The following is a 10055-nucleotide window of genomic DNA, read 5'->3' as shown; positions in this document are numbered from 1 at the left end:
GCATTCTGAAACTGTATTTGTTCATTTCACACTGCTAATTAATTACTAGAAGAGGAAGGGAATATAAATTATGTCTTGTGTGGGTAACAAGGACATAGATGGGTGACCCAGTTCTGGCATCTGTAAAGATCCCAGAGATAAAGTGAGATAGAGATTGAGACAGAGATAAAGATAGAGAGAGGGGGCAAAAAAGAGTGAGAGAGGACACAGAGTGATAGAGTGAGAGACAGATAGAGGGGAGGGGGGGACGAGAAGGGCAGCCACAAGAACCACACCGAAGAATTCTACACATTAAGGAGATAGATATGATATGTCATATATACATTTCCACACAGAGAACCTGACCTCAGGGTCTGCAGTGGGCTCCAGCCTGAGTTGGTCAGCTTCCCTCTGGCCTCGGGGCCAGCACCCACCCCAGCCATCCAGCAGGCAGTGATTGCTAAGCCGGTTTTCACTGGTCATGGTAAATGTTTCATGTACAGTTGGATGTGGCATGCACTGGAGGGTGGCTTCCTCATGAAACATTCAAACATACAGATGTCTCGTCCTCTCCCTCATGGCCGTACGGCACATTTCAAAGGAAAGAGGGGAATTGATTAATAAGTCAACTCCACAAAAAGGAGAGACAATTTGCACGATGCTGCATTTGTTTGGACTGTGTGATAGATAGACACAAGCTCAAGGACCAGTTTGCATTCACTGTCTCCATTTGATCACAATCATTTAATGCGTCAGGTTCTTCTGGAGCGCCAGCCGTGAGGTAATTTGGGTATTTTCATGACAGTCGACACCTGCTGTGACAAAGGAGCCGGTTGGCGCAGGGTCGATAATAACTCACTAATGACACCAAGGTGAGATTACAATGTGCCTTTCTCTGTGTGTGTATATGTGTGTGTGTGTGTGTGTGTGTGGGGGGGGGGGGGGTGGATGTGTGTGTGTGTGATGAGCAAGGACAAGTGTCACCCACACATGGAGAAGGATTTAATAGTGGTGTCACATTTCATAAGACATTTATGTGTTACTAGGAAGAAAATATATTCAATAAGTTCAGTTCATACTGTTTCTGGATCTGAAAGTATCAGTTGCTTGGAAGCCCCTTTATTGTCATAGGTTAGAGAGGGACCATAAGGTATCAAAGAAACAAACATCAACTGCTTTGCTAAGTCTCCTATAACCTAAAGATAGCCTTTGGGTCATGTCCATTTTACTTCAGGTGACTGATCATGAAGAGCACAATAAAATGTATCATGTTGCACTGGCCGCTTCAATATACTCATAAATGTGTTTAGTGTGGTCCATTTGCAGAGCACTGAGTTAATGCCAAGTGTATATCATGTGTTGTACCTGGAGGTGCTAATGCATAGGAAATGAGCCGTGTTCACAGTTCAACCAGGGGAGAGATTCTGAAAACTTCAGAGCTGGTGTTCATTTTCTGGTGAAAAATGTATAGTAACTGGAACCAAATGATTGTCCTTGGATATGCAGACTCGCCACTCACTGGGGAACACACACAAGCACACATAAATGTGGAAAAACAGGCGCACGTGCCCACACTCACGCACACTTGCTCACTTATACACACACACACACACTAAGGGATATTTATCCTGATTCCCTCTAATAGATTGCTTTTAATCCCCAATAATATTAAGAGTGGAGTCTCTGCGGGTTGTTGTGCTGCTGTATCGACTATACTTCATTCAACACTCGTTCTCACTCTTTATTATCTCTCTCCTGACGCTGCTAGGGAAAATTATGGGGCGTTCATGGAGTATGGAGATGCAGACTCAGTCAGTTTTCACGTAGAGAATGGATCAAATGAATGAACAAATACAAATTGAATTTGGAGGAAGTGTCTGGAGGGGCATGGCAAGTAGATTTCTGATCAAGTGCTCGGAATGCTAAGTAACATGCTCATTTCTTTAAAGGCAATATTTCAAACATCCAATTTTAAAACACATTTTTAATTGAATAAACGTTAAAAGGTCAAAACTGTATTTACATTTACATTTATGTTATCTAACCCTATGTAATATTTCTATTCAATGACCCCAAAGAGGCTGAATTTAGAATTGTATTTGTGACTAAATGGAAAGTTTTGATGGGTTTAGTGAGGGTACGATGAGGATTCTGCTCAAGGCTTCAATCATTATGCTTGACTAACCTTAGTCAGTCCGCTACTCTATAGTGGCGCAAAATGTTCCATAAAAACTTGCAAACCCACATGCAAATGTGCACACACACACTTCAATGCACACATGCACTGCCCAGAGTGAGTGTGGATGGGAGAGAGCACGAGGTAACTGCTTTCCCTTCCAAAAGACACTCGCACCAAGCCCAGCCTTCTTCTCTTTGCTCTTATTTAAGTGAAGGAGAACACTTCCTGGGACCTTTGCCCACTATTTAACAGTCATTGCCAATGAGAACACTCTATCACAAGGTTTTCACAGCTTCTTATCTCTGCAAATAGGTCCCAGAAGAAAAGTATTCCCTGCTGGACATGTTATTGTGTCTGTCCTGCGTTGCTCCACTTAAATCTGGCACAAGAAGAATCTTCAGGAGAGTTCTCTTGGCCTTAGCAAGGGTGATATGAGTTTTCATTATTAGTCTACTCTTGGGTGAGATCTTCTCCCTCTTCCTCTATCCCCGGCCCCTTAAGTACTGGCACACCATAACTCACACAGCCAGTCATGCTTTGCAGCCGAGCCCAGGAGCTTCTTTGCAGGAGATTAAGGAAGAGAATGCCGAACGCTTGGGGAGGCATTCACTATTCTGTTGACTTGTCTACACTTTTACAGGGACACACACATACACACTCGCACACGCATTAACACCCACACACATGCACAGCACATAGGCACACATGAACATCGAAACATATTTTCTGACAAGCAGGTGAAACAGGACTTCAAATGTAACCCACTGACTCGAGACTCCACTTATTTTCCACGGTTGTCCTCGTAATGTTTTCAGGAAATCTGCATTTAACTGTAAAAAAATGAATCCCACAATATTCCCTACACAACTTCCTCCAGGCTCTCTCTGTATGCCCACTGAGGCACATGACTCTACTCCATGGACTCTACTCCATCAACCATCTTTTGGAGACACACAAGTCGGCTAAATTAAATCTGGTCTGTTGAGAATGCAGCTATTTTTACCAGCACCATGAGGCCAGGGAGTCAATTCCGTCTGCAGCTATCTCTGTAAAAGAGAGAGGCAATCTTGGTTGTGAATGGGCCTGAATGCACAATCATCAATAGCCTGTATTCTGAAGGAAATAAAGCAACCAACTCACTCCTGACATTGATTCCCCCCATCCTGCACACACAAACATAGACACACACACACCCACACACACATCCACACAAACCCACAACCATACACAAACACACAGACACACACACATAAAACCCTGCTCCCTCAGACCTTCTTGGACACAAAGAGATAGTTGCGGAGCCTCCTGTAACACTAGGTGTGGAGTTAATCACAAATCATTACATTATAGAAGGAGTTATCAATACTTGCCGCATCAAAGGTGGTTCCCCAAGAAACTGTAAAAGCTGGATGGATGCCTGAGTCAGTAACAGAGGTTCTGCGGACCTGTGCAATAATGCATCAAACCACAAGAGGGAAAGCGCAACCTGTTATGTTATCAGAAGCAATGCAGACATGAGGTGAAACGTGCAAGTTGAAATGGATGTTGGCCGGAAGAGGCCTCATGTTCTGTGTCCAACACTATATTACAAGTTATGCTGCATGACTCATGAAAAACATAAAAATGACACGGTAAATGTCGACCACAGGCACAAAGTACCACAGGCCTCTGTTCAAACAGTGTGTGACTACGCCTGTTTTATTATAGCAGCCATAAAGCCCAAGGCTTCCAATGATACGCTCTACTGACTGGAATCCATTATACAAATATGCTCAAATTTAATATGCATATCGTCTATCTTCCTCAATCTCTATATTGCCACAGTAATCTAGATCTGTATCAACAGCTACAAAATAAAACGAACATGTCTGGGAGAAACAAGTGCAGTAACATGCCTTCACCACCAGGTGGTGACCCACTCATGTTCAATTATGTGCAGACAGTAACAGCACTGTGAATATGTGACAGAATAAGAACACAACTGAACATGCTGTCCTACACAGACCCACGCACACACAACTCTCCCCCACACCCCCACCCACACACACGCACATATTGTGTCCCTGTGCCTACTGACTGCTAGCCCTACTAGCAGGTGGAGTCACATCACATGGGTCATCAAGGATCATAATCCCAGAAAACACATGTAGCAAACAAAAAAAGAATTATGTAAGCGGATGAAGCAAATTTATTAACATGTGAGGTCTGATTTAATCTTCATGGACTTTGAAAACTAACGCATTAACAGGATCCCCGACTCTGGTAATCAGAAATCATTTTTAAAAGCAGAAGCAAAACAAGGTTAGAAATAATAGAAACATTGTGTTTCTATAACAGTATTTAAAAGAAGGACACAGACACAGGTATCTGTACTGTTCAGAGCAGTCATGGAAAGCCAAGCAGACTGTTTGTAATGACCAGAATATGGACCTCACTGCAACAATGGCATGGATTCAAAATTGCAAAACAACATCCCATGTACGACATCGAAACATTCCTTCTTCGCCCGATGTCACCTTTTTCATGGCTGACAAACATTAACCTCTGAGAGCGTTTTTCTTTTATGTTTATTGGAGACGGTCCACCATGTGGACAGATGCAGAAACACTGTAAAGAGGTTGTTGCAGGCCACGTTTGTCACAGTACCATGTGGAGAGAGATAAAAACCCAACCTGGGATTTACAGTACATCTGCTGTCCAGACTGCCTCATCTCACCCCCTCTCAATGCCTCCTCTCCTTGTCTCCTCTCTCTCTCCTCGATGACCCCTATGGCTCTACACCAATCAGGTGAGGCAGAGTTGTGGAAATGAGACGATCTGAGGTGGATGTGTTTGTGTTGGCCCAGGGGTTTGGGTGCAGCAAGTCCCACGGCACAGTCCCCATGTGAGGCGTCATCTGCCACAGTGACCTGTGATCTACAGCTTAGGAGATCTGTGGGGCCTCGTAGAGCAGCTCTGGTAGTTATCATGCAGAAAGGGGAACTGAATCTCACTGAGGTCTTCCTGTAAGCTATAAACTGTGGACCATCATCATTCACTGTGTAGGTGCTGACACTTCATAATACCATCCTTTATGTATGAGTTTGTTCACATCCTGTGACCTGGATGCACTTATTAAAGTTATTAAGAAGTTCATGAATTGAAATTATTATGAAGGTCATGTGGCCTTTACAGTATGTGTTAAACATAGAGATGTCATAACTTAGAATGGAGTGGACATAAAATACAAATCTGTTTCTCATGTGATGTGCCTAGTACTCCCCTTTTTATGACTGTGTGAAGCACAGGTCAGTGTTCATATGTGTGACAGAGGTCAGGGGGAGCAAGACAAAAAGGAAGCATTGTCCCATGATGCTTCAGGCCGGCCTTGCTGTAGCTCTGTTTAGATAATATTTGCACCTCAATAAGATAAATATATGTGCCTCTTTGTCCATGTAAAGGCACATTCCAAATAGCAGTGACCTGAAATAGTACTGGGAGGCACAGAAAGCATTTATTTTCCTTTAGTGCTTCATATATCAATATGGACAAAACAACATGAGCCGTCTGACAAGTTGGCCATGTATAGTCAAATCTACATCATCAGTTGGTAATAAAAATGGTGGTTGTTTTTTCGTCTCATGGGAAAAGTCTTATCTATGTAACTGTGTAACATTCCGTACACATCGACCTGGTTTTATGAGTTGTGATAAATTAAGAAATCCACTTTTCATTTAATTGATAGATGATCTCTCATAAATAAAACGGACTCTGTCTTTAACAGCGTTACAGAATGTCTGCCCTCGTCACAATCTAGATGCTGTGCTCATACTCCCCTTATTGTATTGCAAACTCATGTTTTATCTGCGTTTGCAATCACTGGAACCCAAATTAAGTTGGTTTCTTATTGCTGAGACAATAATTTGAATTTGAAAAATAAGATAATAGGCCCATCTATTATTTTTAAATGTACCAAACTTTTCTCCTGAAGGAACAATGTCTTAGACAACACTGAAACGAATCACACATAATTATTCATACATTGTGCATTTAAAGTGCATGTGCAGTTATCTCACAAAGACAAAAGCCGATCTCCTAGTGACCTGACAATCCCAGTAGCCAGGCCCATGATGTATCCTGGCATGAGTTCAAAACAACATCCTTCTTAGCCCTTGATAACTCACTTTTACATTGCTGTTTGGAGTGTAAAATCCCATGTAACCCCGTCTAATGCTGCTTTTTCGGAAGCTTAGGCTGTTTGTTATTTTTGACTTAACTAAGATACAATGTAAACCTGTGGATATTGAACTGGGCCAACTATATTAAAATTCAGACTGAAAGTCTATTTGCTTTTTAAAGACTTGGGCTTTTTGAGTGGGAGCAATGTTATCTTGTCATAACAAATTACACTGTATTTGATCCCCTATAGAGCTGTGGTAGAGAGGACGTGAGGGAGGAGGTCTGTTCAGAGATACGTATCGTACAGACTCCAAACAACCAGAAGCAAGTTAACCCAAAGTGTTCCCCCACGATTGGATTTATTTCCTTGCTTGGGGAGGGGAAATGACTGTCAAGACTCATTATTTGATGTATTTCCAAATGCTGCAGCAGCAGATTGATTTGACTTGACCAAGGCTTTCAACGGTTGTGATCAGGAAAGCTGTGTGAAGGTTTCAGAGTCCTATTGAGAAAGTGTGACCTCTGCTGACCTGTGTACAATCCATATCAAGAGACGAGGGGGACATGAGTCATCACAAGATGCACCATTTAATCAGATCCCTTCCATCCAGAAGGTTCCACACACTCAAGTGCACTGAGCAATATCCCTAATGCACGGGCTCCATCACCACAGCAAAGCTTCTTTATGTCGCCCATAGCCTAATCTCAGATTTATACTGCTTTTATCGCAATCAAGATTAATGATAATTGTAATCATGTCATGACAGTGGCGGCCATTTTCCCTGGGCCATGGACCAGTTCTATTTAAATATTTAATTGTTTCAGGCTAATCATATGATTGTAAGCTGACTGATGTTCAGGAAATGTCATTTAAAAACTAAAAGAATAACAAGGAAATGACTTGCCCTGGATTAATCATGTAGTTATGTAACATTTCTGAAGTTAATAAAAATGGAATGCATTTCAAATGGTTGACTAGACAAACAAAAGCTTTTAATGTACAAGAAACAAAAAAAAAACATCTGTCATTTTATGATCCACATTTTCTGCTGTACATTAGCCTCGGCTCTTTACGCTCCCTTCAAACAGAAAACATTCAAAACTCTAGAGTACATTGTTTCCTGAGGACTGTTGCCTACATCAGAAAGACCGAAGGTATATGGCCCAAGGTCATTTGGTCAATCTGTTAATCAATAAAACAACAGCTCTAAATGTCTCATGTTGGATATTAGATCAACAGATATTGTTGATATTATATCATTTATCATGGGGGGTCAGGTAGTCGGGCTATTAATCAGAAGGATGCCGGTTCAATTCCGATGCACCCTACATGGATTCACCCTACTTGTCTCGGGGAGTATGTCCCTGTAGTCACTTTAAGTCGCTCTGGATAAGAGCGTCTGCTACATGACATAAATAAATATCATTACATAAAAAATGCTGTACAAATTACAACAAAGTTTACTTTCAATTGAAACTGACAGTTTTAAAGACACATTCCTTTCTTTCCATTGACTGTTCTGAAAGTATGCAGATTTTCAATTGATCACATCTTAACCCCTTAAACGTCATCTACATATAACCCAGAGGACAGAGTGGGCGTGCACAATGGAGGCTAAGAAAGTTAGGGCCTCAAGTACAAACATTTTTGCACTTACATGTGAAATAACAAGTGAAATGCTTCTGGATGTAGAGACATCATATGACAGTTTGGCATGGGATCCAAGCTGCCACGGGCCAGACAGCAGACAGCACTACTGTTTAATGGGTTTGTTTTCTAGCTCTCTTTTTCTCTCTGTTTTCTCCCTCTCTTTTTCCCACTCGCTCTCTTTTTTCTCTTTTACTCAATCTCTCTCTCTCTCTTTCTCTCTCTCTCTCTAGCCCACATGCGGTTTAGACCTTAGAGAATGCTCCTTTTGTTAAAGTTCCACTGAGACTCTCTAAATGTGAGAAAAGCCAGTTATTTGTATCTATACTCATGCTATTAATCATGTACTTTATATGATTCAATCAGTGGTCATACCACAGTCTATTACATATCATTGTACACAGACTCTGTCTACTCAGTGAAGTCCATAATGTTGGATCGGCAAGACTTCCAGGAAAACAGGCGACAAATAAAAAGGTACATGGGGAGTCAGGTGGCTGAGCGGTGAGGGAATCGGGCTAGTAATCCGAAGGTTGACAGTTCGATTCCCGGTCATGCCAACTGATGTTGTGTCCTTGGGCAAGGCACTTCACCCTACTTGCCTCGGGGGAATGTCCCTGTACTTACTGTAAGTCGCTCTGGATAAGAGCGTCTGCTAAATGACTAAATGTAAATGTAACAAATTTAGGACTATAAAATGAAAAGCAGTCTAGAACAAAAATAACTCAATCTGTTAGTCGGAAACCACATATTCTGAAAACTACACAATTGTAGAACCATGCCTTCTAATCAAATATTTTAAAACCATACATTGTTGAATCATACATTCTAGAACCATACATTCTTGAACTCTTGTCACAAAGGGACAAAGAAAACCCCACCTGAAGAGACACAGTTACTGTGAGAGGACTGACACGAGATCAAGTGTACACTAAGAGAGATACTGCCTATATCTCTCACTAAGAGATATAGTTCCTAGATCTGTGATTTCTATTTCAAACACATAACAGCCCTTATTTAGAAATTATACTTCCAAAGACTCAGAGGGATCTCTCAAAGGCTTTTGTTATGGCAGCATAATATTGCTTGGATAATGTCTGACTTTAATTCTGATTAAATTAATTGTTTCTGTGTTTTCATATGTATTGTCAATGTAAAAAATGTTTACAGTATTATCATCATAAGTTGGTATTATGATTGTTGAGAAAACCATTTACTGTATTTATACAATAAACAATAAAGAGTAGCAATGAACTTTAGCCATGTTGGTTAACATCATATACTTTTAACAGACCACCTATGCATTGAACTAATGTTGACATTAACAGTAGTAGAAACAATGGATGAATCCCATTGTTTAATTGTCAGTCTCAATAGTCACATGTTTATCCATATCATAAATATGAATTCATTTGTACAGCATAATAATAATAATAATAATACATATGCACATGCAAGTCCATCACAGGTGGTATCGTGCCTCCTACGTTCCAAGAGGAGAATTCCCAGACTGCCTCTCCTTTCTGAGCCGTGTGAAACATCGAGCTGTGAAACATCGAGCTGTCTATCATGCACCCTATAGCTGACCTGCCAAAGCTGCTCTAAGACTGACAGTAAGGGAGGGCACACAATCTGAGCTGCTCCGTATGGAGAGGAACCATCTGCACCGTGTCCACATGTCAGTATTTAGACGAACACTGGAGGGGGGCACTGAGACTCATGTATCACAATGAGGCTATGGCTCAAATAATTGGCATGAATTGAAAATGCTAAATAGCAGAGGGTGACATGGTGGAATTCATCCAAGGCCTCTCACCTCGAATTCGGAGAATGTGAAAACATGAATTTTGTCAACATACATTGTGATTGAAGGCAGTTCTCTGCGGTGCTGCATTTCCCAAAGGCCTATAGCCATCAGAAGGGTGAAGGCCACATAGTGGAACAGAACCAAGGAGGCACCACAGGGAGGTCAGAGGTCACACCAACAGGGGCAACCTTGTGTATTTCCTGTTAAGGTTCACGTGAAAAGGATTATACAACTATTACTGTAACTACAGTTACGTCGGCATTGTTGAAAGCACATGATTGCAG

This window comes from Osmerus mordax, chromosome 12 (assembly GCF_038355195.1).
Source record: "Osmerus mordax isolate fOsmMor3 chromosome 12, fOsmMor3.pri, whole genome shotgun sequence".
Classification (NCBI taxonomy): Eukaryota; Metazoa; Chordata; class Actinopteri; order Osmeriformes; family Osmeridae; genus Osmerus; species Osmerus mordax.
The sequence above is the reverse complement of the archived record's forward strand: the minus strand, read 5'-3'. Positions refer to the sequence as shown.